This window comes from Pristis pectinata, chromosome 5, assembly GCF_009764475.1.
Source record: "Pristis pectinata isolate sPriPec2 chromosome 5, sPriPec2.1.pri, whole genome shotgun sequence".
In the NCBI taxonomy this organism is placed as follows: Eukaryota; Metazoa; Chordata; class Chondrichthyes; order Rhinopristiformes; family Pristidae; genus Pristis; species Pristis pectinata.
The window spans coordinates 43,435,701-43,463,023 of record NC_067409.1 but is presented as its reverse complement, the minus strand read 5'-3'; the positions used below and the strand labels follow the sequence as shown (position 1 = coordinate 43,463,023).

The following is a 27,323-nucleotide window of genomic DNA, read 5'->3' as shown; positions in this document are numbered from 1 at the left end:
ATGGGCAGGTGCTAGGTATCTAGGAAATATCATTAGTAGGAAACAGAGAACCATAGATTACATTTCCAAAGAAGTGAAATGAGAGCCCTGATGTTTATTATTATTTTGTATTTCACAAAGATCAAAGTTGCTAAAAGTAAAAGCGGTGCTGGATTGCTTGATTTAACCTGATCCAGTTCTTGGCATCATTATTTTTTTAATGAGATTTTTAAAAATATTAAATTCCTGAGTTACTTGAATTGCATCCATAAAAAGCAAGTGATATTTTATATTCTGCTATAGTTGATGTCATGCTTGAACTAAGTTTATCATTTGCCAGTGCAGTGCGTAGAAAGTAAGACAGATGAATTCTGTCCACTTTTCAGACATGAAGATTGATTCATTCTTCAAGAGCTAATGTTAGATGCAGGATCTAATATTGCAAGACTAGACAGGGTTTACTTTTATATGAAAATTACCAGATAACATTGAAGTTTTTATTTTAACTAATGCTTTACTGCCATTCTGAAACCTTCATGTCAACATTTCACTTCCTTAAATGGAGCATTAACCAATGCAAATAAGCCATTTAACTTGTGCTGTAGTGTTATTTGGCATTTTGGGGAAATTGTGTGTGAATATTTTCCATGTAATTCCTAGCAAAGAGACAAATAACTAGACAATTGGTTCTTTGATTGTTAATTGAGGGCTGAATATTACCCAGGAGAGCTCAATCATTCTCCTTTTGAATAATGAATTGAAATCTGTTATGTTCATTCAGGAAAGCAGGGAGAATTTTGGTCTCAAGTCTTATCTGAAGAAAAGCATTCTGTTTGTACTGCACTGAACTATTAATTGGTATGATGTACTCAAGTTCTGGAGTGGAACTTATGCTCTTTTTGCCTTTGGCAGAGAAGTCCTACCACTGGCTCAAGCTGGTATTTGTAGGCTCCTGAAACTGTTCCAGAATGGTTTCAGATATGGAAAAGAAAATTGGAGAAGATAATGAACCACATCTTGCTAGACATCTTTCTGGGACATTTGCCTGAGACCCCTGCAATTGCCTGAACTTGGGTGGTCTCGATGCAGAGGGTTGATCTGACAAACACACTAAAGTAAAACTAAATAAAAACAAGAAAACTTACATTAATCAAACACACCCAAAATGTTTATGACTAATTAAAAATGGTTCTAAAAGGAACTTTCCACCCCCTTTACCACCTGATTTGTAGCTATACCCCATTCAAGTCAATGAGACTTAGTCTTACCTCACATCTAACCTCGTGGAAGACTGAAGAGGGAATTCACAGCAAGTTGCTGGGAAACTGTAGCAGGACTGCCGGCATCCATGTGGCCAACAGTGTAGGAGCAGGCTGAGAGGTCCAGGAGCAGGCTGAGAGGTCCAGGAGCAGGCTGAGAGATCCAGGAGCAGGCCCAGAGGCTGGCTCTCCCAGGCCTGTCAGCTGTCCATCAGGTTTATATTTGACAGTGCATACGAGAAATCCCAGCCTTGCAGCTGCTTAATGGGCAATATGCCTGCCCTTCTATGTGCAGTCATTGGTGTTAGCTGCCAAGATGCACTGAACTCCATTAGTTGTGGATTGTTGCAATGACCAAAAAGATTGTGCCGAAGAGCCATGAAAAAGTTACTTGCCCAGAAAATATTGCTTTACTGTATCATCTGCAAATGACTTTGATGTTACTTTTGAAGTAATGTTGACAGCATCAGTCTTTTGCGATAATTTTTTTGTGTGATTGTTGTAAATGCATTGACTGCAACTTTATTAGCAACTGTACCCACAAGTGCCAGGTCTGTTAGCATTATTGGAAGCAGCCAAATGTGCAAATGTTGTTTAGTCTCTAGGGTGCAGGCCAGTAGGAGAAGCTCCATGGAAAGTTCTGTTTTGTAATTGCTTTGACTAGGGTAAAGTGAAAAGAAAATAATTTAATTTGTGCAATTAATTAATTTTCATGTTATTTTTAAATATCACACCAAGATCATAAGGGTGGCAACATATCAAAAGCTAATAGCATTTCAAGTTTGCTAATCGTTTTGAAAATTTTGTACTCTTATGTAATAGGAAGAGTATACTGTTTCCTTTTTACTGTAACCTCTGCATGGTGCCATCATAAATTCCCTTGCTGCAGCCTAACATAATGGAAGTTCCAAAAGTTGCTTTTTTTTTCCCAATGCACTCTTTGGCTGGGAGAAGTTCATGTCAGCTTTGACCGAATTCCGATGAAGGGTCTTTGACCTGAAACATTAACTCTATTTCTCTTTTCATAGATGCTGCCTGACCTGTTAAAAGTTCTGTTTTTGTTTAAGATTTCCAGCAGCTTCAGTTTTCTGATTTTTCGCATTTATCTTTTGATTGCAAAACATGTTATTATCCTGACTTTAAAGCTTCATGCATGTGTGTATTTTTGAGTCGGAGCACAGATTTCTCAGTCAAAGGTAAACTACCAAAACATGAATGGCTGTTAAGTAAGTGAAGTTTTGAATCAGAGCCTTACTTGATCAATGTCTAGCTTCAAGAGTTGGTTATGATAGTCAATGCAGCTGATTTCTGTTGTTTGTGATTTTCTGTTAGATTTAATCATTTGAAAAATTTCAGAAAGTTAGCAAGTTTACTTCTTATTAGTCCAGCCTACTCTTCTTTCAACTTTGGGCCTTTACCACAAATCTCATTTTGGATAAGCTCTGTTAGCTCCACTGAATGATTGAATTTATTGTTTAGCTCATGGTTCTTGAAGGTCCAAGGATTTCGGAGGATGTCCATACAATGGAAGATTACCAATTATAATTGCTGCAACAAATTCCAGCATGCAATGCAGTGGTACAATGCCATCCAGCAAGCTATTACATATGAGGAAAGTGAATGATGCTTGCTCAGACCCTAAATGTGGTACTTTTAACTATTACATATGATATCTGTAGGCCCAAACAGTTGGCTTTTAGGATGGTTGGATGTGTAAGTATAAATTCACACAACATCTAATAAATATTTCATATTTTCTCATTAGATTGAAAAACACCATTTGGTCCATGGAATCCATGCTGGGGCACAGAGTATTCCCATGAATTTCTTCCCCCTACTTATTTCCCTGTTACCTATTCATCTGTTTTCTCTCATGTGTCCATCAACTTTCCCTAGTTCTCCCAGTGCCCACCTACATTTAGGCAATTTACAGCAGCCAGTTAATCTGCCAGCATGCCTTTGGGATGTGGAAGGAAACTGGAGCACCTGGGGGAAACCAATATGATTACAGCGAGAACATGCAAACTCCACACAGTCAGCACCTGAAGTCGGCGCCCGATCTGGGTTCCTGGAACTTTGAGGCAGCTCTGCTAACTACTGTGCTGCACCTTCATCTGCTTCAATGTCTCTGATACATAGGGTACACCTCTGTAGAAGTTGGGGACCTTCTACTAGAACATAGAATATAGAACAGTACAGCACAGGAACAGGCCTTTCGGCCCACAATGTTGTGTCGAACTAATTAAATTAGTAATCAAATGCCCAACTAAACTAATCCCTTCTGCCTACACAATGTCCATATCCCTCCATTTCCTGCACATTCATTTGCCTCCACCACCCCAGGCAGCGCATTCCAGGCATCCACCACTCTGTGTTTAAAAAAAAAACAAAATTTGCCCCACACATCTCCTTTGAACCCCCCACCTTAAATCCATGCCTTCTGGTATTAGATATTTCAACCCTGGGAAAAAGATACTGGCTGTCTACTCTGTCTATGCTTCTAATAATCTTATAAACCTCTATCAGGTCTCCCTCGGCCTCCGCCGCTCCAGAGAAAACAACCCAAGTTTGTCCAACCTCTCCTCATAGCACATGCCCTCTAATTCAGGCATCATCCTGGTAAACCACTTCTGCACCCTCTCCAAAGCCTCCACATCCTTCCTTGTGATGGGGCAACCAGAACTGAATGCAGTACTCCAGATGCAGCCTAACTAGAGTTTTTTAAAGCTGCAAGATAACTTCCCGACTCTTGAATTCAATTCCTCGACTAACAAAGGCAAGCATGCCATACACCGCCTTTACCACCTTATCAGCCTGTGTAGCCACTTTCAGGCTGCTTATGGACTTGGACCCCAAGATCCCTCTGCACATCAACACTGTTAAGGGTCTAGCTATTAACAGTGTATTGTCTCTTTACATTTGATCTCCCAAAGTGTAACACTTCACATTTAGCCGGGTTAAACTCCATCTGCCACTTCTCCACCCATGTCTGCATGTGATCTATATCCTGCTGTATCCTTTGACAGTCTTCTACGCTATCCACAACACCACCAATCTTCATATCATCTGAGGTCCCAGCACGCATCCCTGCAGAACACCACCAGTCAATGACCTCCAGCTAGAATAAGTCCATTCCAGCCACTACCCTCTGTCTTCTATGGGCAAGTCAATTCTGAATCCAAATGGCCAATTCACCATGGATCCCATGCATCTTAATTTTCTGGATGAGCCTCCCATGATGGACCTTGTCAAATGCCTTACTAGGTGACAGTGTAGAGAGTTTGCTTTCTGTCACAGCTGTCTGTTCCTCCTGTGTTATTTGTATGTCTTTGACAAATGACACACAATGAAATAATTACTTCTGGATAGCATCTAAAATAGATATGATGCCAGGAGCACCTACCTGCATATTAGATCGTATGACTTCTGAACATTGGTGGTAAACAATTTAAACACTTCAATGTTGTGTAAGAGGAAATTATTGTAAATGATGGGCATGGTTGTGGAATGCATTCCTAGGAGCCATGGTCAACTCCTCTTGTGTTTCCTGTACTGAGAAGTTGTTAAAAGTTTTCCCAGCCACTCTCGGGTGATTGGGACTAACCTTAAAATGGTTGTTAATTAATGTCATTAGCTTCTCTTGAGTTCAGATGAACACTATGTTATCAAACTCTGCATCACCCAAAACCCTTTGATTAGATTGCTGCATTATAATTAGAAATATGCAGTTTACTTTACTTTTACACATTTGTGTTATTTACTTCTTTCAGTATCAGCATTGTGTCAATGTTATGAAAAAATGGGTTGGTTTACAAACTGCTTTAACATTTTTCAACTTTCATATGAGTTCAATGCATGCTTTATTACGCATTATAATCTAGGTTGATATTTTAGGACACTGCTGTGGTTGTTCTTTACCGTGCTGCTTTTAGGAACAGCCTATACCTGCCTATTTAGGTGGACATTAAGAGAAAGATGTGCAGCACTATTTGCAGAGTGGGAAGTTACCTCGACTCTTTTATTCATAGTACCTCCTTCAAGAAGCATAACCAAAACTGAATGTTAATTTCTGCCTGTGATTCTTGCTGTATACACATCAACTGCTGTATTTGGCTATGTAATGACCACACTTCCAGAAGCAACCTACAGGATGCAATGCCTTATGATATATATTGATAATGTGATAATATGCTAAGTAAATGCAAATGCTTTTTTCATTATGTTCTGTTAATATTTAGGACTTTAATTATGTACGCAGTGTTTTGTGCTATAATTGAAATATTTGTTCAGTTGCTGCTGTTAAATTCTTCAGTTCCCTTGAGTGTTTGTTCAAACAGTTTCCTGTTAAGATAGTGCTGTACAAATGAGTTCTGCAGCAAAAGCTGATTGTTATCAGTACCTTAAAGGAAACTTTTAGTGGACTGGCCTTCCACATGAAGCAATGAACCTGGTGTCACAAATGACTTAAGGCTTCAAACCAAATGGCATATTTGATTTTCTAAAATAAAGTAAATAAATTAATTGCAGAAAATTTAGATTCATTATTTTGGATTCATGTGTACTATTTGAGGAAACAAAATAGTGTAGAAGTTTAGGAAATTTATTAATTTTCCCACTTTAATTTAATTAAAAGAAGTATCAAAAGTCTGTATGCAACCCTGGATTAGTTGCATAATCCAGTTCTGTCTCTTCTGAAGAGGATGTGGTTGTATTGTGTAGCAACTTCTCTTTAACTTGTATTTTACCTGTTAGAAGTTTTTTTTTTGTGTGTAGCATGTTACCAAAGCTAAAGGAAGTAAATTTGGGTTAGCAAGCCAGCTCTCAATGCTGTGCATAGCATGTAGTATATTGCATATCTTGCCTGTGGTGTAACAAACTGAAAAATATAATAATGAGTGTCAAGACATTATTCAAATAAAAGTCAGATTGCTACTTTTAAGTTTAACTGCAATCTGTGATCATATTAAAGTTTGATCTTACAAGATGAATGTTCATCAGAGTCGGAAGAAATAACCAAGAAAAGTGGAAGTATGTTTCAGTATCTGATGATAAAATATATTAATTTGCAATAGAATATGGTCCACAGTGCCAAGGGCTTCTTTATGGCTGAAGCAGAGCAATGTGTTGACTTTTCCAGCTTTTAGCTATTATGCTTACCAAAAAGATTATTTTAACAAAAAAAGTGTTTCTCATTCTTTAAATGTGCTAAATTTCGAGCAAATGTTATTATATACAATTTGAACGAGGATGGGTATCCTGTTAAAATCATTCCAGAACTCACAGGAAAACTTCGCAAATGACGACATGTTTTTTCGCAGAGTTAGCAACCAAGGAATAGCAAGTGACACACAATTCTGTCCACTGATTAGGCAAGGTTAAATTTGAGAAGAAAGATAAAAGCTGGTATTTGTGTAGTACATTATGTGCCCTTGAGATGACTCAAAGTGCCTCAGAGCAACTGGATTACTTTACAAATATAGTCCCAGTTTTTACAAAGTAAACATTACACCTAATTTGTAAATAGAGACAAATAACTATTTAATCTGCTTTGCTGCTTTTATTTCAACAATTGTTGTTGATTAGTGAACTGGGAGGACCATAGAGGCATTTCATGTGATAATACATGTTCCCCAAAATATACAGAGAACATCTTATTAAAGCCCTTTGACAATATTTTCAAGAGTCTTGAAAAATTGTGACTTTTCCTAATGGAGCAGAGAAAGGAGATTTTAATGGAGGTTTAAACAGTTATAAGAAGTTTTAATAGAGTGAATAGGAAAATACTATTTCTTGTGATTGTGGAATAAGTGACATTAATAGTTCAGAATTATCACTAAGAGTTAGGTTAGGTGAAATATATTTAAACGCAAGATTTTTGGAGCATAGAATGCCTTGCTTAAGGGAAGTGGTTGAAGTAGACACCGCTGTATCTTGGAAGGGAAAATGGAATAAATATTTGAATTTAAAACAAAGCTGTATTTATATAGTGCTCTTAACTAGCAAAACATTCCAGGATGTTTCACAGGAGCAGAATGAAACAAATTTTAACCGAGGCATGTGAGAGACTGTTAAAGAAGGTGACCAAATGTTTAGTCAAAGAAGAAGGTATTAAGCAGCAGCATAAAGGAGAAAAGAGAGAGCGTGAAAAGGCAAGTTTAGGAAGTTCTAGAATATGGGGTCCTGGCAGCTGGATTCAGGGCCACTGATTGTGGAATGAGCAAATTATGGTTCAAGAAGACAGTAATGGAGCAGCACAAATTCAGACTGAAAAATCTGTGGAATGATTCAAAGGGATGAGGAGGGATTGATTGCCTTTGTCATAGACACACGCAATGGCATGAGATATTGAGGAGAATATGTGAAAACTTAATTACATGTTACGTTTATGACCTGGGATTCACTATTTGTAAGGGTGATGGAAACAGCCAATCAGAACTTTTAAAAAGGAATTAGATATGGAGTTGAGGGTAACAGAATTTTCAGGGAGAAAGAGCAGTGAAATGAGATTGACAGGAATGTTGCACAGAAGAGTTGGTACAGATTCCGTGGACCAAATGGCTTACTTCTGTGCTGTAATAACTTTACATCTGCCAAGATTATTCTAATAACCAGGGCCTAAGGTGCCTCATGTGCTTTGTAGTTAGCCAGATTTGGTGATGAATGCCAAAAATAGGTTTCCACCATATTTGTGAAGTCTGCATTCTTTAGACTTGAGGAGGCAGAGATGAAGCCTATAACCAGAGAGAATGACTTGAGTGATAAATGGCAATGGAAGAAGCACAACACTGAAGAGTGAGCAAGGAAGAATCAAAGCTGAGTTAAGAGTTCATGAGGCCATATAGTTAACATATGTCAGAAATAGGTCTGTAGTATTTCATTTATAATGAAGCTAATCATACTATGATATGTTTAAATTCAAACGTGTGCAGTTGTAGGAACTATGGTGAGTTTACTGGAGATGTTCTCTTTGGCAGGGCTCCAGGCTGTTGCCCTTGGAACTTCAGGCAGTAATTAGCTTTGAACTGCTCTGATAAAGACTGTTTTGGATGAAGAGCCTGATGACCTTTTCCTTTGCTGTGAGCTCCTTTGCCTTGGAATCCCATGGTGGGACATGAATGCATATTCATCTAGAGCAAGGATGCAAATATTTGTCAATAGTGTAAAGAGGTGCACTTGGAGCAGCTTTTTGAATTATGCCATGAGCGAGGGAGCAAATTCTATTTGATGCTGATGATGCATGATTCTGCAGTGAAGGTTGTAGAGTACGCTCCATTTAAAAGTCACGGGGTTAGATTATCAATTTGCAGGCTGCATAAGACTTGTGATGTAGATAACCTGCTCAGTTTTGGGGGAAGAAAGGTCTTTTGTTTCCAGTGAAATGAATCGATATAAAAATCAGGCTTTTTTATACACAACTGGCAATTGGTCCATAATGCCATTTTACATTCTGGTTGGAAGTAATTGCCTCAGAATGTGAGGGGCTAGTTGCTGCTTTGTGTCAGGACTTTATACACAGTGAATTGGGAGAATCACAACCAACTGTATATGTAAAATAATATTAAATCAATATTAAGTGATTACTATATGTTGCACATTTGTAAGCTCAACTGCTCTAATTGTGTGAATTAACAGTGAAGTTCTGAGACATCATATTGGAGACCAGATTTGCTAGTCAAACAATTTGGTTGCTATTAAGAAGAATCTAAAGATTAGAACTTGTTGCCGGCAGTGATCTACCCGCTCTTGCTGCTGACTTGTGTGGCAAGTATTGACTTATCTTTTCCAGACTTGCTGGTATTAACTTGAAGCTTAAACTGTCCTGTTTCAAAGTGGAAAGGCCTGAGACAGTGGTCTGGTCTCCGTGACGTAATGCTATCACGTAAATGGGCCAGAACAAGCCCTGCCTATGAAAAGGCTGGAAAGATCTTTGCTACCTGGCAAAGCCATACTTCATGTTTAGCTATCACAGAATTAGAATGTTCCTGACAAACAGAACCATAGAAAAACATGCAGATGTTATTAAAAAATTACAGAGTAAATGAGTATATTCAGCATTTCGTTTTGATTTCAGATTTCCAGTGTCCACAGTGTCTTTATTTTGTGAATGACTTTATACTTACTCAGGTCTCTCAGAGACATTCTTCACCATTGCTATTACTTAGAGTTGCAGCAAATTCACACTTCATTTCTGGATTCCATGAAGAATCCAATGTTAGAATGCAGCTTGGAAATTTCTGGCAAAGAATGGCTGGCAGTTTTGGAGCTGCCACTTTCATATGGGCTTCCTGAGCTTGTTGGTATGGTTACGAAGGAATGGAAGCAGTTTGGCCTGGAACTGCTGAAGTTTCTTTCTTTTTGCAGGACAATCAGTTTACATTTCTTTCTCACAACTATGAAAGCAATAAATTGTGAAGGCTTGAGAAATAAGCCTTGTATTGATTGTCATACTGAATTACCTCAGAAGGATTTGACTGTTGATTGAATTAACAGCTGTACAATGTTGGTGTCCTGCCAGACGAATGTTGATTCTAGTAACATTTGCCTTTGCTAATCATTAATTTGAGAGTAGTTGATTAAAGCCCTGCTGTTATAGTTCTCACTACTTGACATTTTCTAGATGAACTTAAATGTGACAATATTTAAAATATGTATCATATTTTATGAATACCATGGCCTTGTTAACCAAATTACTTAATATTTACACACTTAAATAAATGTTATTATTTTTCAGTGTACTATCTATAGTACTGTATAATACTGGAAAAATTGAGAAAATAATGTGCATGTATTGAAAAGAAAATGCTCGATTTGTCTTATTCCTCCTATGCAAAGGGTTCTTGATGTTTTTTCTGAACTGCACAGTTTGGCTTCTATTTGAAACTATAATTAGCAGGGTGGCATGATCTGTAACTCTTGATCTGTATGTTTGATGGTTCAGAATATGGCATGTAAATTTACCACCTACTGAAAATCTGTCTCCTAAGGGGTAGAATTGGGTGCTTGGAAATTCACCCCTGGTCGATTCTGCTAAATGCACAAGCATTTTAGCTAAATAAAAATAAATGAAACTGAAGTTCTGAGACAGTGCAATGTAGTGCCTTTGTTATACTTCACTTAAGCAGTCTCTCAGGGTCAAGGATGACTTCCGTTCTGAGGTGACTGAAGAGGCCTGTGTGGGATTTGCAGACACTACAGATGATGGTGATGTGTGGGTAAGTGAGTGGGTTGCGGGGGCTGTTGCTAGCTTCTTCCACTGTTTATGCATGGTGTCCCCATATTCCTGTTGCAGAGACTCAAGATGCTCACTGCCTTCCCAAGTGCTCCTCCTTTTTGAGAAATTGCAGGCCAGGGATTTCCATGAGTTGGGTGGATGTTACATTTTTACAAGGAAATATTGAGAAAGTCCTTTTTTTTCTGAGTCCTGGCAAGAGTCACAGACCAGGCATGGACAATATGGCCCACTCACAAGCTAGTTGAAAATGATTAGTCTCGACGCTGAGAGAGGGTACTGACATTGGTGGCCCTATCCTACCAGTAGATTTGGAGGATTTTGTGAAGACAACATTATTACTTCTCCAGTGCTTTCAGGTGTCTACTGTATATGCTCCATGTCTCTGAAGCATCAAGGATGGAGGGAATCATTGGTGCTACATAGATCATGAGCTTGTAATCAGGTCTGAGATCTTGGTTTTCAAACATTGTTTACCTCAGTTGGCCAGAGGCTTTGCTGACACATTGGAGGTGATAGTGAATTTTATCATCCCTGTTTTATTTTATTCATTCAAGGCATGTGGGCTTCACAGGCTGAGCCAGCACTTAATTTTTTTAAAAATCCAAAATAGACTTTATTCATCATAAAAAACAAACTATATACAACAATAAAACAGTGTAAACCTTTACATCTGTGATCATTAGTGTTACCTTTTCATATATAAAAAACACAGCACCCATGCCACTCGTGGGGCTCTGGGCGACACGCTGCAGAGAAAGAATATCATCAGTTCTGTCGTTGAATGGAATGCCAGGGGAGAGCGCGAACGCAGTCCCCCACTACCACAAATTTTGCAGTCGAGTATCCCGCATTTGGGACATCGCAGGTGTCGGCACACCCGAAGTGCAATGGGCTAGCCTCGTCCTGGGAGAACCTTTTTTAATTTTTTTAATTCAAAATAAACTTTATTCATAATAAAAGACAAACTATATACAATTACACAACAGTGCAAACCTTTACGTTCTTGTACAGATCATTCATTATTGTTACCTTCTTATATATATAAAAAAAAACAGCACCGATGCCACACGTGTGGCTCCCTGGAAGCTACCCGGTCCCGTATTTACAATACTTAGGGGCTTCCTCACCTGTCCCCGCCCCTCCCTCTCCAGTGGCAGAGGAACCCTAAACTGTAGTCCTTCCTCACCGAGCCTTTGCGTTGGCTGCACCCAGCTTCAGTGCGTCCCTCAGCACGTACTCCTGCAGCCTGGAATGTGCCAGCCGGCAGCATTCCCCTACGGACATCTCGCAGTGCTGGAAGACCAACAAGTTTCGGGCAGACCAAAGAGCGTCTTTCACTGAGTTGATGACCTTCCAGCAGCAGTTGATGTCCGTCTCTGTGTGTGTCCCCGGGAACAGCCCATAGATCAGAGAATCCTCTGTTACATTGCTGCTGGGGATGAACCGTGACAAGGACCCACTTAATTGCCCATCCCTAATTGCCCTTGAAAAGGTGGCGGTGAGCTGCCTTCTTGAACTGCTGCAGTCCTTGAGGTGTGGATATCCCCACAATACAGTTAGGGAGAGAGTTCTGGGATCTTGACCCAGCAGTGGTAAGGAACAGAGATGTACAGTATTTCCAAGTCAGGATGGTGTGTGGCTTGGAGGGCAGCTTCCAGGTGGAGGAGTTCCCATGCTTTTGTTGTCCTTGTCCTTCTAGCTGGTAGAGGTCGTGGGTTTGGAAGGTGCTATTGAAGGAATCTTGGTGGGTTGCTGCAGTGCATCCTGTAGTTGGTACAAGCTACTACTACTATTTGTTGGTGATTGAGGAAGGGATTCCTTTCAAGTGGGCTGCTATGTCCTGTATGTTGTCAAACTGCTTGATGTTGTTGAACCTGCGTTTATCCAGGCAAGCGGAGAGTATCCCATCACATTCGTGAATTAAGCTTTGTAGATGATGGGCAGGCTTTGGGGAGTTACTTGCCACATGATTCCTAGCCTCTGACCTGCTCTTGTAGTCACATTGTGTATCTGGCTGCTCCAGTTCAGTAATGCCCAAGATATTGATAATGAGGGATTCAGTGATGGTCATTGAGTGTCAGGGAGTGATAGCTGGATTTTCTCTTGCCTGGCAGTTCTGTGTGTGACTTTTCTTGCCACCTATCAGCCCAGGTCTGGGTATTGTCCAGATCTTGCTGCATTTGGATATGGACTGCTTCATTATCTGAGGAGCTGTGAATGATGCTGAACATTGTGCAATCATCAGTGAACATCCCTACTCCTGATCTTAGAGTTGAAGGAAGGTAATTGATGAGGCAGCTCAAGATGGTTGGACCTTGGACACTACCCTGAGGAACTTCTCCAATATTGTCCTGTGGCTGAGATGTCTGACCTGCAACCCCCCAAATCATCTTTCTTTGTTTGTGCTTGGTATGATTCCAACCAGCTGACTTGTTGATGTTGTTCTCAGGATATTGGGTCTTGTCACGAATCTTGCTTTTGAGTGGTAGGGGGCATTGTGTGAAGGCTGGTTGGTTGAGGACTTTGTCATCTGGATGTTTAGAGTAAAAGCTGTTCTTTTATATGCTTCAATAAAGGGGTCAGTGGGAACTTGGAGATGGCCTTTTGAATGTGCATATGAGGAAGTGTTATCTCTAATTTGAAGACTGAACTGTGGTTAATCTTGATTCAAATGGAGAAGTCAAAGATTGACCAGTTTCCTGTCTGCTTTGTTGATTAATCCCATTCCAGTTGGAACTTGATGGAGGTGAGTTGCGGTCTTGCAGGCAGGAGGATTTCAAGAGGGTTGATGTGATGAAAAAGAGGTTGGTACAACACATTGGTGTTACTTGAGCCTTGCCTGCACTGTGATTGCGGCTGTTATGTACCCATGCATTAGCATTGGGACTTGTATGTCATTGTAGAGCAGATGTAGAACAGTAAGAGGTTTCTGAATCCAGTCAAATCTGTGAAGGATCCTTGTTAAGCACTCCCAGTTGATGGAGTCAGTGGCTTTAGTGTGGTTGAAAAAGGCTACATAAAGTGAGTGGTGTTGCATTTTATATTTTTCTTTAATTTATTGTGCAGTGATCATGTCCACTGTGCCTCTTAATGGACAAAATCTGCATTACCCCTCTAGGAGTTGTTTTTAGACCTTTGAGAGGTGATGGTTGAGGAGAAAACTGCAGTTGAGCCTGTCTCCTTCCTTGAGGATGATCACAGTTACAGAGAGAGAGAGAGAGTATATTGCACTGTTTCTACAATACTGCAGTTACAGCACCACTGACTTGGGATGAATTTACAGAGAGACACATTTCTTTTGTGGGACCAAGAGGAGGAGTAGCACAATTCTTGCCCACAGTGGCAATTTAAAAATCTTTGAGGACCTCTCCTTCCTACCCAACATATTTTGTTGATCAAGATATGTGCATTTGGTGCCCCAAACAGTTTATTATTAAAGTGCCACCGGGCTCTACAATTTATATCTATGAGGATCTCTATTTTGATAGAGAGATACTCAGCTGCTTAAATAAAGTAACCAGTGAAAACAATGGCAAACGCCAGTGTGATGGAATTGGGCAGGAATTTTTGAAGAAATTTTTAATTGCATAGCTGTGGCTTTCCCATGGACACGTTGGATTAAATTCTCCCTCTGTAAATGTGAATTATTGTTTCATCCCTTTCATTGACATGGAAGTTAACTGTTGTCCTAAGATTGTTTGGCAAGCCGATCACATATCCTTAAGCTTATAAAGGCAGTAAGTTTGTGTAATATTTATAGGGTAAAGCACTATCTATTTACAGCAGCACGGTAGTGTGGTGGTTGGCATAACACTGTTACAGTGCCAATGATTGGGGTTCAATTCCTGTTGCTGTCTGTAAGGAGTTTGTACGTTCTCCCCGTGTCTGCGTGGGTTTCCTCCAGGTGCTCCGGTTTCCTCCCACATTCAAAAGACGTACGGGTAGGTTAACATGGGTCTAAATGGGCGGCGCGGACTTGTTGGGCCAGAAGGGCCTGTTACTGTGCTGTATAAATAAACTGCAATGTTGTGGGCTCCATAGAATTAAGCCTTTTTAATCTGCTGGATAAATTCGACCTGCTCCCATTTCTGGCCTCCATTCAGCCTCTTCTGGGGTCTCACTGCTCCCTCTCTGCCACCTCTGGGATATGCACTCAATCCCAGATCCCAGACTCACCTTTTCTGCTGTAGACCTTGCCAACCCGAATCACTTGCATCCCTGGAATGGAGCAATGAGTAACAATGCAGCAGTGCATTAATGTTGAAAGAAAATAGTAATCAAATAAAATATTCCATGGACATGATTTAATGGCATGATTTCAATGTTTCAAACAAGTATGAAATGGTCCTAGAATAGGTATAAGTGGGAGGTATGACATTTATTTATGTAGTTTAAGCTGTTTCTCCCCTGGAAGCAAATAAACCTACCGGCTTTTCAAAATAACTGCCATTAATAAAATCAAATATTACTTTTCAACATTTTTTTTTCTGGGTTTCCTGCAATTTGGGCACAATTTTTTTTTGAAGTTCATCCCATAGTTCAGGTTGGGTATAACACCCACTATCATTAAATCTGTCTTTAAATAGGTTGCATGTGGTTCAATTTGGAAACAGGGAGCTTCTGTTTCTTCAGACATGAGGCTGTCCTAATGAGCAATGTCACAGCGTTGTGGAGTACTCTAAACATTAAATACTGAAATTTTTGTCTTGTGTTATTGATTATTTCAATTTTGGGTGAGAAAGGGTTGTATATTGTGAGATGGGTTAATTTCTGTTGGTCATTTTTGTTAAAAAAAAATTCCAGAAGCCTTAGCCAAGAGTAGTAGATTTAGAGATGAAGTTTGGGTGCATCATGTTCTGGAGTTAAGGAGAGGGCAGTATTCAAGGAAAGGTGATTTCCAATGTTGTCAAGTGGGAGATAGGAGGTGGGAGCTGGAGGAAGCGCTTCAACTATAAAGTTGGAGGTGAGATAAAATCTGAGGCAGGCATGCTCATTAAACTATCTAAATAAGTGACCCATTTCACAGGAATGGGTTGGATGTCAATCACTAGTCCTGCTGCTGTTAAAACCAGAAGTAGGCAGATTGGGTTTCGGTTTGAGATTTTTTTCATTTCTTGTGTGACCCAAACTTTGGGGTTGAAAATTGACTGATTAATTCTACCATAGAGAAACAAGCTTTGCATGTATTTTAAATCATCTTCAAATTATTTAAAACTAGGTTTTCTTTATTGTTTCTGTCAGATTCCCAAAATAGCTTGTCATTGGATAGAAATATCCAGTAGGGTCCTCTCTTCCTTTCTTATGACCCAGTAACAATTGGCTGGCCAGAGGTTACGTCTATGGTGACAGTGTTCTAACCACACAATTTCAAAAATAAACTACCTTGCATACATTGACAATACAAGTAATTGTATTTCACTTGTATGTATCTGCAAGACATCTGCATTGTCAAACTAAGACATGATTGGTGTGTTTTTCCTATGATCTTGGTATCAACAATGCACTGAAAGTATGCATATATTTGCCATGTGTATATGTGTATTGAGATCACATGCCCAACAATGGTGTACTTTACTCATATTTATTTGCTAATTGGAAATTCATTTGGTTATGTCTAGATTCTGAGTACCCATATTTAGCCTTTGGATGTGCTGGTCAGCACTAGTGTGGCTCTGACAAAGTGTCATCAACCTTTTTAATATTCCGCTTTTCTTTCCACAGATGCTGCCTGATTTGCTGAGTATTTCCACGTTTTCTTTGTATCAGATTTCCAGCATTGACAGTTTTATTTATTTTCACTAGTATGGTCCCAACGTGTGTACATGTTTAAGTCTTGGACATAGCCCAAACTTACATATTTTTCCCATGTCTCAACTTCAATATTCCCTTGATAATTCCCACTGGCTCTTCAGATGGTACAGAAAGGGTATTGCTGCAATGGTGAGAATTTCCTAGTTTTTGAGTGGGCAGCTTCATGATGGTGACAGGGGATCTCTGAAAGTCTATCCTGACTGTTCAAAACAACAATCACTTGCATTTATATATTCCTTTTAACATTGTAAAATATCCCAAGAACTTCATAGGACCATCACCAATCAAAATTGACTTGCATATCGGGATGAATGAGAAATAGTTTGGTGAAAGAGGGTAGGATTTAAGGACATTTTGTAATGGAGAAAAGAATATTTTGGAGAAGGAATATGAAGTTTTGAGCCTAACCAGCTGAAAGTGGTGCAGTGGTAAAATAGGGTTGGACAAGAGACCAAATTTAGAGCAACCTGGAGGGTTGTAAGGTTGGAGGAGCACATAGAGCAGCACAGAACAAGCCCTTCAGCCCAGAATGTTGTGCTGACATAGCTAGAGATAAGGAGGGCAAAGGCCATGGAGGGATTTAAGGGCAGGGAATGAAATTTTCAATTAAGGCATACCCAGAAAGAAGCCAAAATAGGTTAGCATCCAGAGGGGCGATCTATGACTGGGTCTTGGTAAAGTTTTATGTGAGCAGCAGAGTTTCTGATGAGCTCAAGTTCATGGATGATGGAAGAGGCCAGACAATACGTCATTGCGGTAGTCAAATCTAGAGGTAATAAAATCATTGATGATTTCTACATTAGATGAGGTGAGACAACCATGTTTAGACTGCAGTAATAGCACAACAATAAGTTGGAAGCTCATCCCACAGACAAGTATGCCACTGGGTAAAATGTTGAAATGAAATGGATATGTATTAATTTCACTTGGTTTAAATTTGATTCCATGAAACTAATGAAGTGCTTCAGAAGCTGACTGTGTGAAATCAAGTATGCTAAATATTGTAGAATGTTGTGGAATGTGCTGTTGTTGCTAATTTTACCAAGCTTAACACTTTTATATAACTTAAAATTAATCTTTTCACAAATTTCTGCAAGAAGTGTTTCCACAATACTTTCAATATTTCAAAGTGTTTTACATAGAATGTCATTAGAACACAGAGGCGTTTAAAGACTTCCCCACTGCAAATGTACTGCAGTAAATTTTCACCTTTGTCACTTCTTCTGGTACAGTGGAACACTTTTGGTACAAGGTCATGTCAGGGAAATGAGTGATTTGCTTCATGATTTTTCCATCTTTTTGAAGTTGGATTTTAAAAGTAATGTATGCAACACATGACTAGGATTCTTAATTCTAATGATAAAAAATATTAATATTGAATCTTGATATCTGGCTGGTCAACCAGTCATCAGAATGTCAAATATTTGTCATGGGAGACAGGATCCATTTTGAGAGCCAAACCCTATTAGCATATCCTGGTGAACTGGAGGCTTCTTAAGGGTGTTGTGTTGTGGCTGTCTGGTTCTGGCTTGGTGCATTATCAGACAGCCCACTTCTTCTTGTGCTAGATTCACAAAAATAATTTGATATTCAATTTTTTGTGTGGTTTCCTCACCCAGCAGTTTTTATTGGGAAATCTATCAAGGCGGCTCTTCACACAAATGATTGAAGTTAGGAATTAGCCTTATGACGATAGACCTGCCTCGATTTTCCTGTTAGAAGCAGGTACAGGGCCTCATGACTGAAGAGTATTGTTGAAGGCTTTTAACATTGTTCTCTCTTAGACATGTAGAAAAGAAGAAAAACCACAGTGAAACTGGCCATATAGCACGAATTACCACATCTTATCAGTCTTGGGTACATTCTTTTATTTTTACACTTTGTATTTTTGCTGCCAGACATCTCCTTTTCTTGTGGCTACAATCCCATAATTCAATTTGGCATCAGTCCATTCCTCTTAATTTGCACTATAAAAACATATACAAGTTGATTTTTTACTTGGAACGGACTAAAGAGGTTGGTTTAGATGAGGTCACTGGTGCAACTTCTATACCAAGGGTAAAATTTAATGTTTGTTTTTCAGAACACTACTTGTTGAGGTCTATATTTTCAGTTTGTTCATAATTGAAGGAATTGGCTAAAATGTTCTCAATCTGGCCCAGGCTTACAGTGGCTGTTGCACTTGCCCTGCGGGCACTCTGCAGTGCTGATGGCAGCTTAGAAATGGTTGAAATATTTTAAATTATTTTTAAATATTAAAAAAATTAAGCTGCATTACAGTATTTTTATGTTTTTAATTAATTGTTTAAAGTAAAATAAACAAGGTGGCCGTGCTTGATGCCGGCATGAAGTTGAGGGACCAATATAACGTGTATTTAGCTGTTTGGGTTCAATGGTGAGTCCAAGGGCAGAGCAAACAGATGCAGGCGTCTGACCTCCAGTACATTCCCAATATCTGCAGTGCTTTGTGCTAGCACAGAAATCTGTAACATACTGCCTTGTGTATTACAGATTGTTTGTGGTTCCCAGTGAAACTGCCAGTTAGCTGAAAGCATGATTCCACCCACTGAAGTTATAAAACATAAGATTGTACATTGTAGAGGAAAAGCTAGATGTAAAAGTGAAGAAAATGTTTTCTTAAAATTCAAGTCCCAAAAAGAAGAGAATGAATTATACCTCAGTTTTTACAGGATATGTGAATTTGGATTGAATATACAAAAACTTCTCCATTGAAATTTGTTGCTTAATTGGAACTACTTAATTTGAATGATTATATAATTCAGTGTCATACTCCTTCCCCAAGTGATGACCCTGACCAGTGAACCCTGGTATTTAATTTGAAGTCATCATGGTTCAAATGGACCATAGCTGTTAATTTTACTAGGCTGACTGCCTCATCCAGCTGAAAAACCATCACCAAATTAAAGTTCACAACATCCTCTTTTATTTATGAGACCAGCTCCAGATATGGTTGTGTGTCAGGAAGATCAACTTGCATGCACACCTGCAGTAAAATGGTGCTGTCTGAGGGCTGTGTGCGCCTGTTTGACAATGGAGAGCAATGCTTGTGTGAATGTATACAGTACAAGGGCTCACATATGTATGAGGCATGCATCAGCATGACTTCTGGAGTCGTGGGTAAACTTCAAGATATTCTGTATGACTGGCTATGTGGTTCAATCTCCAAAGTGACAGTATACAATGGACTCTTGGCTGGAAACAGTTGGGGGCAGCTGGGGTGGATTGTTATGAGGTGTGCTGGGACAGATCTGAGAGCTGGCACCTGCATCTCTGATGCTGGATTGGAAATCATGATTGTAGAGGTCAATGTCCAGGGGTTCACCTGGGGGAGACAGCCAAATATGTAGTCTTCCTCTTCTGATATTGCTCAAAAATCTGATCCATAAATTATATTACATGATTCCATTACTATTTTGTGTGAAGGTACTAGCAGGAGTTGGGAACGTGTAAGTGTGCAATTCAAAGTCGCATTTTGTGCTATGAAGTCCTGCTTCATCAGCGGGTTTACATTTCATTTAAATGTATCAGAAGCAGCTGCTGTGCAGTTGAATTTCTGGGCTATTATCTTTAAGCAGTGAATAAACAACAGTACTGTGTTTTCTGTCTCCAGGTAGGATTGAGCTTTGTTGTTCCCTTCCAATCTTGGTCCCCTCTACAACTTGAGATCATTATTGTCTGTGATACATATTTAACCGTGATAATTAATCATGGCATGCTGAACATTGAGAGCAATGTCCTCTGATCCTTTCTAAACAACAGATGTTAACTGTTTCATTGTGTTTTTATTCCGTCCCTTACATCAAAACTGTTTTACAATGTGATCATGAAAACAATTGTAACCACATGAAACTCTGCCTTCTGTGTTTTTGGAAACTATGTATGTCAGGTAAATTGTACTCAAACACATAACACCTTTAAGTAGCCTTGGGATGAGTAGTTTTTAACTCTTTCATTAACTATAAAGAAATTTTAAAAAAGTTAATCATATGAGATTAAACCAAATCCTAATCCAGTTTACATGTCTCATAAAATCAGAGAATTGTACAATACAGAAATGGGCCCTTTTGGTCCATGCCATTCTCAATGACTATCTACACTAATCTTATTTGCCCACATGAGGCTGCATCCCTCTGTGTCTTTCCTCTCCAACTACTTGTCCAAAAGCCTTTTTAAACGTTGCAATTGTATCTGCTCCACCACCTCCTCTGGCAGCTCGTTCCAGATATTCACCATCCTTTGCGTGAAAAACATACCCCTCACATCTCCTTTAAATTTCTCCAACCTTAAACCTGTGTGCTATAGTTCAAGACTTCCCTTGTCTGTGAAAAAGATTCCGACTATCTATGCCCCTCATAATTTTATAAACCTCTATAAGATCACTCCTCAGTCTCCTAGCTCCAGTGAGAATATACCCAGCCTATCCAATCTCTCCTTATAACTACAGTCCACCATTCCAGGCAACATCCTGGTGAATCTTGTCTGCACTCTCTCTATTGCTACCATATCCTTCCTGTAGTGTAATGACCAGATCGGTATACGATGCTCTAAGTATGGTCTAACCAATGTTTTGTACAGCTGCAACATGACATTTCAACTCTTATACTCAATGCCTCAACCAGTGAAGGCAAGTGTACCAAATGCATTTTGCGCTACCCTATCCACTTTTGTCGCCACTTTCAGGGAGCTATGAACTTGCAGGCCAAGGTCTCTCTGTATATCAACACTCTCAAGTCCCTGCTGTTTATATGTCCTACCAGAATTTGTCTTTCCGAAATGCAGTACCTCACACTTCCCTGGATTAAATTCCATCTGCCACTGCTCCAACCAACTTTGCAGCTGATCTGTATCCATCTGTACCTTAAACCTCCTCCTTCCACTCAACAACATTGAATTTTTGTGTCATCTGCACACTTACTAATCCTACATTCTCACCGAAGACTTTTTTATATATTACAAGCAACAAAGGTCCCAGCACCGATCCCTGTGGTACACCACTTGTTATAGACTTCCAGTCAGGAAAAACACCCATTCTCCACCACCTCATTACCAAGCTAATTTTGGATCCAGTTTACCAATGTGCCTCAGATCCCTTGTGCCTTAACCTTTTGGACTAGCTTACTACACGGGACTCTGTCAAAATCTTTGCTAAAGTCCACGTAAACCATGTCTGTGCTCCGCCTTCATCAATTTTGTTGGTTACTTCTTCAAAAACGCAATCAGATACGTGAGACAAGATCACTCCTGCACAAAACCATGCTGACTTCTCCTAAGTAGTTCCCACTTTTCCAAGTGAACATAAATCCTATCTCTTAGAATCTTCTCCAACAACTTCCCTACCACTAATGCAAGGCTCACCAGCTTGCAGTTTCCAGGCTTATCCCTACTGGCCTTTATGAACAATGGGACAACATTAGCTATCCTGGTGTCTTCTGGCACCTCATTTATGGCTAACAAAGATGCAAACATCTCAGTCAGGACCCCAGCAGTATCCTCCCTTGTTTCTCTTAGCATCCTGGGTTTGATCCCATCAGGCCCAGGGCATTTATCCACTCTAATGTGAGCTAATATGTCTAACACTTTCTCCTTCCTGATACAGATGTGCTTCAGGATATCATTCTACCCCTCCCCTAATTCTCCAGCCTCCATGTCCTTCTCCCTGGTGAATTCCAATGAGATGTATTTATTTAGGATCTTGCTCATATACCCTCGGCCCATGCACAGATTACCCTTTTGACTACTTGCCAAGGTCATTTCATGGCCATTTTTTGCTATCCCAACTTTCTTAAGTTCTCCCTTATATCCCCTATAAACCTCAAGTAACCGGTTCGATACCAATTTCCTGTACTTGACGTACACTTCCTTTATTCCTGATCAATCCTTCAACATCCTAAGTTAATCAAGGTTCCCTAAACTTACCATCTTTGCCTCTTGCCCTTTCAGGGACATGCTGACTCTAAACTCTTACTATCTGGCTTTTAAATGCCTTGCACATCAGATGTTATTTTCTCCTCTAGCTCCTAATCTACTTCCGCCAGGTCTTATCTTACACTATTGAAACACAACCAGGGTATTTTACGTGGGGCAATTGAATTTGTTGTACATTTAGAACTGATTGAACTTCTGTCCAGCTGCTTCAAAAAGATGTTAATGATTCAAGTCTCACACAACATTTCGACAGAAAATATTGATAACTGAAATATTATCTCTGTTTGACAACTTCAGTGAAAGTTTTCACTGCCCACTTTCACTGCCCATAACTTTCAGTAAAGCTTCAGCAAAGCAGAGGGTAAGCTTTCATTAACCTTGAGTGAATATGTGGGAAAGAAAATAGAGAGTTGTTATCATAGTTGCATCAATGAAGAAAACCTGGTGATTAAAATTTTCAAAATCCTTAATATTTTCATGGCATTGTTATTCCACTGGTAATTTACAGAACAGCTGAAATATATAAAGGACAATGCATTTTTTGCAAAATGTAACTGCATTACTTTGACACAAAGGAACTTAAACATAAACCTGACAATTTTAATCTGAGGCATTGGGGGGTTCGAGACTATCGGCTAAGCAGTTCCTGCTGAGGGATAGGATGTGGACATCAGGGATTTGGATGTGCTGATGTTGGTTGAGGGTGGGGCTTAGTAGGCTAGGAAGGAAAACTTATGCACTAATTAGTTGAGATGTAACAAAAGCATGGGTGAAAGATTCTGAAGAATGTGGAGTGAAGTTGTCAGTATAATGGAGGTGTAGATAGTTGCCTCTATAATGAAAAAGATATCTGGTCAGTAACTCTGTTTAAGCTTAAATAGGACGTTGAGCTGACAAACAATCTGGAGAAAGGAATGAGTGATTAGGGCACTTTTTGATGCTGGAGCTGAAAGTGAAACCTCCAGTATTTAATTGGAGGATTTTGCAATTTATCCAGTTCACGATACTGTATAAGCAGATTAATAGCATTGTGGCAGTGGAAGGTTCAGAAGAGAAGCTGCAGAGATAGAGATAGGGTTGGGTGCTGTGAGGCATACAGATTGAAGCTGACTCCTTTATCTTTGGACATTTTGCACAGTTGCACCATGTATTTGAGTGATGCAGCTTAAATTATAAAAGTGTGTGACTCCATAAGTATATTGTGGGGTCAGGAAAGGAAACTAATTCTGGAGTGTTCATAGTATGATAGAATCAGTAAGAGTGCAACTAAGTGAGGGCCAAAGAATTGAGCTGGACAGTGGGCGAAAGATGTTGAAGGTTGATATGTTAGATCATATCAAAGGCAAGGGTGAACCGAGATCAGTGAAGAATAGAGCACCATGGTCATGGTTCCAGAAGTGTTGTTAGTTCTTCTAGACACTGTTACTAGACCATTTCATTGTAATTGTGAGAATCATCCACTCCTCAGGAGCTTCTGGTGAGTAGCAGCGCTTTCAAGGTGGTCTTGTGTGTTAGCATCCAACCGGGGAATCGATCCTTAGAATAGATTAAACTGATGAAGATTGCATCATATTTAAAAACTTCCACTGCCCACAAATGAGTAAGCATCTCTGTATTTCCATTAGCCCATAGTTCTTATTTGTAGGTTGATATAGATAATGAAAGGTTTACTAACCCAGTAAATTTATTTAAAATTAATGGTGAGCCAAGATGTGTTTGAAATTACTGGATGATAGGGAGTATGTAGCAATTGACTAGGTAGCTTTAAGTGGCAGCATATAAATGTTACAGAAATTTGTTGTGAAAATGGCAGCAAGATTAAAAACTACTTATGATTCATTATTACATTAGTGTGATTTCAGAAAGGTCAGGATAATGAAGACAGAGCTATTTTGCTCCTGCAGTTCAGTGTTTCAAAAGCTTGTCTTCTAACATGCAACTCAATGCATTCTACTTCAGATTTGAGTACCTGTTGGAGTTAATGGCATAATATCAAGTTGGAATAAAAATTGGCTATAGAAAGCAGAAGATAGGATAAATGGATAAAAAGCTGTGATGGTAATGGTGACAGGTATAGTCCTCCAAGTATCAGTATAATTCTACTAAGTTCCTGTAATATAGACCATTAACAGTTGTGTAACTGATGTGACCAAAACTGCACACAATATTCCAGATGTGACTTCACCAATGTTTTATAAACATGTACGATACCTTCCCTGCTCTTAAACTCTACACCATGGCTAATGAAAGCTAGCAAATTGTAAGCCGCCTTTACCACCCTATCCTGTGCTGCCAGCTTCAGGGATCTTTGGACTTGTATGCCAAGGTACCTCTCTTACTTAATGCTCCTGAGAGCCCTTCCATTCATTGTGTATGGTCCATCCATACTTGACCTCCCAAAATGCATCATTTGCAGTTATCAGGATTACATTCCATCTGCCATTGCTTTGCCCAATTTACTAGCTGATCAATATCTTTCTGTAGCCTGAGGCCATCCCCCTCATTATCCACAACCCATCAATTGTTATGTTATCTGCAAATTTTCTAATCATACCTCCTACATTAATATCCAAATTGATGTATATAACTAACAGTAAGGGTCCCATTATTGATTATTGTGGTACACCAATGGTTGCAGACTTCAAATCACAAAAGCAACCTCCACCATCACCCCCTGTCTCCTATTACCAAGCCAATTTTGGATCCAGTTTGCCAATTTGCCTTGGATTCCATGGGCTCTAACCTCAAAGCCTTGCCTAGGTCCATGTAGACTCTATCAAGGGCACTGCCCTCATCTATATACTTGCATCTTAGAAAAACTCAAATTTCTGCTTGTTATACATGTGAAGTCTCTATCTTTCTAGAAGGCCCAACATGTGCATGCTTTGTTAATGAGGGAGGCCTATTCTTCCTCTCCCACAACTTCAAGGTCATTGTTGGAGACAGAAAATTTTGTTTCAGAATTCCAGCATCTGCAGGTTTTTTTCCTTCAGTCATCATTGACATGCTGCACACCCTTCACTTTCAAGCCTATTCCACCATTATTCCATACAATTCATCCCAAGCTCCAAGGATTTATAACAGTGGTGGCGGTTAGGTGTTTGCTATAAGGGATATAAAGAAATAGCACAGGTTTGCGGCTCATCATTTAGTCACAGTTAATCTGTGCAACTAACAAAGTTATGCAGCATGCCTGCATGAAACCTTGCATGAAGTGTGTCATTGAAAACCTTTTGGAACTATTTTAGCATGTGTTTCCCTCCACAGATGAAATTCCTGCCCGCTGGAGTTTGTTGGTTTAGATATGGTGAAATTATTCAGTGTTACTACTGAGAGATTAAAGAAGATTTAGTTCAATATCTGTTTGTGTCTCATGATGTAATGCTTACAAATATTGTGATAACTCATTTACCAGTTTGCTCAACAGAATCTTTTCCATTCATTGCTGATGCTTTGTCAGCATAGATTATTTAATGTCCAGCTGATATCTGCTGAAGTCATGGATCCATTTAATATTTTCTTTAATTTCATTATTAATTTTCCTGATTTGGATGTCACTGGCAAGGCCAGCATATAGCGCCCTTTCCCAATTGCCCTCGTGAAAGTGGTGGTGAGCTGTCTTCCTGAACTGCTGCAGTCCTTCTGGTGAAGATGCTCTCACAATTCTGTTGGGAAGGGAGTTTCAGGATTTAGAACCAGGGATGACAAAGGACTGGGGATATATTTCCAAGTCAGGATGATGTGCAACTTGGAGAGGAACCTGCAAGTGGTTGTGTTCCTATGAGCTTGCTGCCTGAATTCTTCCTGATGATAGAGGCTGAGGATTTGGAAGGTGCCAACAAAGTGGCCTGTGCATGTAACCACACAACTGCCAGCATGTGCCAATGGCAGAGTGAATGACTGTTTAGGGTGCCAATCAAACAGGTTGTTTGGTCCTGGATGATGCAGAGCTTCTTGAGAGTTGGTGGCATGGCATTCATGCAAGCAAATGAAGAGTATTCCACCACGTTTCTGGCTTGTGACACAGATAATGGAATGGCTTTGGGATGTTAGGTGTTAAGTTACTCACCATGGGGTACTCGGCCTCCGACCTGCTGGTGTAACCATTATAATTATGTGGCTGGTCTGATTGAGTTTCTGATCAATCATGATTGCACCAAAATATGTAAATGAAATTGAACACTAAGCAATCATCAACAAACATCCCAGCTTCAAACTTTATGATAGAAACAAGTGCTTTGATGACGCACCTGAAGTTGTGTGAAGCCAGGAGCTTCTGCACTGATGTCCTGGGGCTGGGATGATTAATATTTAACAGGCTTTGAGCGAGCTATGTCTCCAGCCACTGGAGTATTTTCTCTTTGGTGCCCATTGAATTCAATTTTACCATGCCTTCTTGATGCCACACTCAGTCAACTGCAATTGAGGGCAATCATTCTCACCAAACCTCTCGAATTCAGCTCTTTGTTCCAGCTGTTAAGAGATCAGGAGCTGGTCCTGTAAAAAAAAATGTATCAACTACCATGTTGTTAACTTAGCTCCTTGCGGAAAAAAAAGTTCTTATTCTACACAAAGCAAACATAGGCAAGTATGTGTCTGAATTAATGAAATACTTTAGTTAATTGTCATGAATGCAATCAATACACTGCAGAAGTATCTTTTCTGATATTAAGTCACTTTGTTTTACAACAATGTTTTACATCAATATTTTTTCAAGTTCTGTGACTTTCTGCTCTCCAGGCATTTCCTTTACAATTTTGGTGTCATCAGTACCACAGGATTTTGCCAATTTTCAGTTCCACATGAAACTACGAACTACATTGGCAGAAGCGTGTACCAGGGGACAAAAAATTAAGATGCTTGGTGAAAGAAGCAAAAGTGAAGTGGGGAAGGGCCTTTTTACACAGCAAAAGCAGCTGTGGCTTTCAAAAAGGAACTGGATGAGTACAGGAAAGGAAATAACATTTGAAAGACTAAGTGGAGAGGCCAGAGGATTGTGACTGGCTGGATTGCTTTTGCAAAGACCTGTTACAGACTGGATAGGCAAAGTGGTCTCCTTCATTGTCTGCAGCCTGGAATCAGGCCATTTGGCCCAC

General features: G+C 39.6%; 1 protein-coding gene and 1 pseudogene across 3 annotated transcripts in view; one reads left to right on the top strand and one right to left on the bottom strand.

Annotated features, from left to right (window-relative positions):
- LOC127570378 (inactive phospholipase C-like protein 2) overlaps positions 1–27,323 on the top strand; it is a 215,368-nt gene that overhangs the window by 6,410 nt on the left and 181,635 nt on the right. Inside the window, exon 1 of one of the 3 annotated variants that reach the window (XM_052015896.1) lies at positions 13,232–13,274. The exons of the other annotated variants lie outside the window; for them this stretch is intronic. The gene's annotated coding sequence lies outside the window, so the exon portion shown is untranslated. Of the gene's footprint in view, positions 1–13,231; positions 13,275–27,323 lie in introns of those variants that run through there. 3 annotated transcript variants of the gene reach the window in all.
- On the bottom strand, positions 11,261–11,415 carry LOC127571062 (uncharacterized; annotated as a pseudogene).